This window comes from Schistocerca gregaria, unplaced genomic scaffold (genome assembly GCF_023897955.1).
Source record: "Schistocerca gregaria isolate iqSchGreg1 unplaced genomic scaffold, iqSchGreg1.2 ptg000663l, whole genome shotgun sequence".
Classification (NCBI taxonomy): domain Eukaryota; kingdom Metazoa; phylum Arthropoda; class Insecta; order Orthoptera; family Acrididae; genus Schistocerca; species Schistocerca gregaria.
Genome location: NW_026062046.1, coordinates 1 through 5,000, shown reverse-complemented (window position 1 = coordinate 5,000; position 5,000 = coordinate 1). Strand labels below are relative to the sequence as shown.

The following is a 5,000-nucleotide window of genomic DNA, read 5'->3' as shown; positions in this document are numbered from 1 at the left end:
GCACCCTCTACGGGCCGTGGCCTCATTCAAGTTGGACTTGGGCTCGGCGCGAGGCGTCGGGGTAGCGGACCCTCCCGAACACCACATGCCACGACAGGCGGCAGCCTGCGGGGTTCGGTGCTGGACTCTTCCCTGTTCGCTCGCCGCTACTGGGGGAATCCTTGTTAGTTTCTTTTCCTCCGCTTAGTAATATGCTTAAATTCAGCGGGTAGTCTCGCCTGCTCTGAGGTCGTTGTACGAGGTGTCGCACGCCACACCGCCAGCCGGCTGTGCACGCTACCGAGAAAGCACCGGTATGCGAACCGCCAGGCGACGGGCGCGCATCGCACGTTTAAGGAGACGCGGCCGGCCACACAGGCGACCACGACACTCCCAGGCGCCCGAAGCGGGACAAACGCCGCGCGCTTCAGTATACGTAGCCGACCCTCAGCCAGACGTGGCCCGGGAACGGAATCCATGGACCGCAATGTGCGTTCGAAACGTCGATGTTCATGTGTCCTGCAGTTCACATGTCGACGCGCAATTTGCTGCGTTCTTCATCGACCCACGAGCCGAGTGATCCACCGTCCTGGGTGATCTTTATCTTTTCAGTTCTCCACCGTCTCTTTCAAGACAGTTGCAGAGGCGGGACTGAGGCGTTTGACGGCCCCTGTTCCATTACTTTGTGTCCAACGGCCCGACGGCCGATGGGCGTCGTACGGCTCCACACCGGAGCGGACAGGCACTCGGGCGAAAGTCATTCAAAACCGGCGCCAGGCGCCAGGTGCCGCAGGCCAGCCGCTCCAGAGCTTCAGCGCTCGTACCACACAACACCACTTGCGCTAGTTTTGAGAGGCACGCGTGGTTCCGCACGCGGCGCACGGCTACTGCCGTACAGGTAGCGTGTTGCGCGACACGACACGCACATCGAAAGACATGCAGTCTAGTCGGTAATGATCCTTCCGCAGGTTCACCTACGGAAACCTTGTTACGACTTTTACTTCCTCTAAATGATCAAGTTTGGTCATCTTTCCGGTAGCATCGGCAACGACAGAGTCGATGCCGCGTACCAGTCCGAAGACCTCACTAAATCATTCAATCGGTAGTAGCGACGGGCGGTGTGTACAAAGGGCAGGGACGTAATCAACGCGAGCTTATGACTCGCGCTTACTGGGAATTCCTCGTTCATGGGGAACAATTGCAAGCCCCAATCCCTAGCACGAAGGAGGTTCAGCGGGTTACCCCGACCTTTCGGCCTAGGAAGACACGCTGATTCCTTCAGTGTAGCGCGCGTGCGGCCCAGAACATCTAAGGGCATCACAGACCTGTTATTGCTCAATCTCGTGCGGCTAGAAGCCGCCTGTCCCTCTAAGAAGAAAAGTAATCGCTGACAGCACGAAGGATGTCACGCGACTAGTTAGCAGGCTAGAGTCTCGTTCGTTATCGGAATTAACCAGACAAATCGCTCCACCAACTAAGAACGGCCATGCACCACCACCCACCGAATCAAGAAAGAGCTATCAATCTGTCAATCCTTCCGGTGTCCGGGCCTGGTGAGGTTTCCCGTGTTGAGTCAAATTAAGCCGCAGGCTCCACTCCTGGTGGTGCCCTTCCGTCAATTCCTTTAAGTTTCAGCTTTGCAACCATACTTCCCCCGGAACCCAAAAGCTTTGGTTTCCCGGAGGCTGCCCGCCGAGTCATCGGAGGAACTGCGGCGGATCGCTGGCTGGCATCGTTTATGGTTAGAACTAGGGCGGTATCTGATCGCCTTCGAACCTCTAACTTTCGTTCTTGATTAATGAAAACATACTTGGCAAATGCTTTCGCTTCTGTTCGTCTTGCGACGATCCAAGAATTTCACCTCTAACGTCGCAATACGAATGCCCCCGCCTGTCCCTATTAATCATTACCTCGGGTTCCGAAAACCAACAAAATAGAACCGAGGTCCTATTCCATTATTCCATGCACACAGTATTCAGGCGGGCTTGCCTGCTTTAAGCACTCTAATTTGTTCAAAGTAAACGTGCCGGCCCACCGAGACACTCAACTAAGAGCACCCTGGTAGGATTTCAACGGGGTCCGCCTCGGGACGCGCAAGCACGCCTTCGGCTCGCCCCACCGGCAGGACGTCCCACGATACATGCCAGTTAAACACCGACGGGCGGTGAACCAACAGCGTGGGACACAAATCCAACTACGAGCTTTTTAACCGCAACAACTTTAATATACGCTATTGGAGCTGGAATTACCGCGGCTGCTGGCACCAGACTTGCCCTCCAATAGATACTCGTTAAAGGATTTAAAGTGTACTCATTCCGATTACGGGGCCTCGGATGAGTCCCGTATCGTTATTTTTCGTCACTACCTCCCCGTGCCGGGAGTGGGTAATTTGCGCGCCTGCTGCCTTCCTTGGATGTGGTAGCCGTTTCTCAGGCTCCCTCTCCGGAATCGAACCCTGATTCCCCGTTACCCGTTACAACCATGGTAGGCGCAGAACCTACCATCGACAGTTGATAAGGCAGACATTTGAAAGATGCGTCGCCGGTACGAGGACCGTGCGATCAGCCCAAAGTTATTCAGAGTCACCAAGGCAAACGGACCAGACGAGCCAATCCGATTGGTTTTGATCTAATAAAAGCGTCCCTTCCATCTCTGGTCGGGACTCTGTTTGCATGTATTAGCTCTAGAATTACCACAGTTATCCAAGTAACGTGGGTACGATCTAAGGAACCATAACTGATTTAATGAGCCATTCGCGGTTTCACCTTAATGCGGCTTGTACTGAGACATGCATGGCTTAATCTTTGAGACAAGCATATGACTACTGGCAGGATCAACCAGGGAGCTGCGTCAACGAGAGCTGAGCAGCCGGCCGCCCGGGAGTGTGTCCCGAGGGCCCGCGCGAACACGCAAGCGTCCGCTCAATTATTCTGCAAACAGGAGGAGGCTGAGCTCCCCTGCACGATACACCTCGAAACCCTCTCAGGTCCCGGCGGCGCGCAGCGCCGTCCTAAGTACTTGGTCGGGTTCGAGAGAGGCGCAATCGCCCGGAGATAGGCGAGTAGACGCTTTCAGTGCGAACACCCGTGCTCCCAACTGAGCTTGCCGCTGCCGACAGAGGCCCGGGAGCGTGCTGTCGTGGCATTGCCGGCGGGAAACAACACGCGCCACCTACGGTGACCGGCAGCTCCAACGCCAGCGCCACAGAAGGGCAAAGCCCCACTTGGGTGCAGAAGCGAACTCTCCCAGCACAGCGCACGCGCCAACACGTCCGCAGAGCTGCGATACAAACCACCTGCGAGAACCGCCGGGGGCGACCGAGCAGCAGACGGCGTCGCGACGCCGAGTGCCGGGCGGCGGCGCATCCTCAACGCACACAGTCCGCAATCGGACCAGCACACTGCAGATGTCCACCGCGCTTCGCACCGGGCTCGGCAGAACCCACTTTGGCCGCCTGGCGCCGCGCGCCGGGTGCGCCGGCGCGTAGCTGGGACGCCAGCCGGGCCCGTCGGCCGGCGCTCCTGCCACTGGGCGCCCCCCACCAGCCGGCTGTAGTGCGTGCGCTCACGCAGCGCGCGGCCAGCACGCCGGGCGGCCCCCCCTCACCGGCCGGGGACTGTCCCACCAAGCCACAGCCTCGTATCGCTTCATACCCACATGGCCAACTCAGGTTCGGGGGCATGGCGGGTACCGCCGAAACAACCGGTTCACAGATGTACCGATCGTCGCTATCACCGATGCACCTGCAGCGCGAACAACCGCTCAACAACTGATTTCCAGTTCATTTGCGGATCTTTGGCAGCAAACGTATACGTCAATCTACATTTGCGAAATCTACGATTCTGGCATGCCTGCATGTTATGTGTCACGACACGCTACATCAGCCCACATACACACTACGGCATGTACACGAGAGAACACGTGGAAGATGGTCCGCGCACGTGTGCAATGTCCCTTGCGCGGTCGACTGTCAACCGGCCTCTGTAGCATGTCGCAGATGTGGAACGCGGTCCACCGTGGTATCATGTTGTGTGGGGCAATACGATTAAATAGGAAAACCCTCGTCGCTACATCAACAGACGGCTCACGCTGATTCCCGGCAGAGGGAGGGGGGCCAACATGCAATACTTTCGTCCGTACCTACCACATGTCTGTACGGCGTAAAACAGTGCAATCTCGCTGTAATGGGGAGACGAGACAAGTAGCATCGTGCACAACATATGGCCCTTATGATTCGCCATTGTAGGGCGCAGCCGGTGTACGGTCAAGCATGTGCCACATTATGTCACTCAGTACGTAACGACGGATGATCAGTGTGGGTTACGCGTACATCAGCGGACAGTCCACACAGGCCGTACCACAACGTACACTGACTGCATCGACAACCGAATGCAACTGAACAGCTGCAAGGCTCATTTCACAAACAAACGCCTGACCGACCAGCTTGGAAGGGCAGGAGGGGAGGGCGATAGTCGTTCTGTAGCGTTACACCCTTCCAGTGGTTAGCGGGACTGTGTAGAAAGTACGCAACACTCGAAAGACATTTACGTGAGGGTACGCACCATGGCATCGAGAAATACACATGACACCAGAGGATCCAAGCAGTGAACTATGTTCAGAGGGTTGCTGTTAGGCAAAGCTACATTCCTGTGACGTTACATGTGACAGTTAAGGTGCAGTGTAAGTTAGGTTAAGGTGCAGTGTAAGTTAGGTTAAGGTGCAGTGTAAGTTAGGTTAAGGTGCAGTGTAAGTTAGGTTAAGGTGCAGTGTAAGTTAGGTTAAGGTGCAGTGTAAGTTAGGTTAAGGTGCAGTGTAAGTTAGGTTAAGGTGCAGTGTAAGTTAGGTTAAGGTGCAGTGTAAGTTAGGTTAAGGTGCAGTGTAAGTTAGGTTAAGGTGCAGTGTAACTTAGGTTAAGGTGCAGTGTAACTTAGGTTAAGGTGCAGTGTAACTTAGGTTAAGGTGCAGTGTAACTTAGGTTAAGGTGCAGTGTAACTTAGGTTAAGAACACGCGATCTAGTGTG

The 5,000-nt window shown here is 55.6% G+C and overlaps 3 non-coding genes across 3 annotated transcripts in view; all 3 read right to left on the bottom strand.

The window, feature by feature from the left end:
* The window catches only part of LOC126318264 (large subunit ribosomal RNA), a 4,209-nt gene extending 3,977 nt beyond the window's left edge, over positions 1–232 (bottom strand). The window contains exon 1 of the ribosomal RNA XR_007557238.1: positions 1–232. This exon is cut by the window's left edge and continues 3,977 nt beyond it. This is a non-coding gene — a ribosomal RNA (large subunit ribosomal RNA).
* A 188-nt stretch (positions 233–420) lies between these two features.
* Positions 421–575, bottom strand: LOC126318262 (5.8S ribosomal RNA). Its single transcript, XR_007557236.1, has one exon. It is a non-coding gene; the product is annotated as a 5.8S ribosomal RNA (ribosomal RNA).
* A 355-nt stretch (positions 576–930) lies between these two features.
* LOC126318270 (small subunit ribosomal RNA) lies at positions 931–2,823 on the bottom strand. The gene has a single exon (XR_007557243.1). It is a non-coding gene; the product is annotated as a small subunit ribosomal RNA (ribosomal RNA).
* Between the last annotated feature and the right edge of the window lie 2,177 nt (positions 2,824–5,000).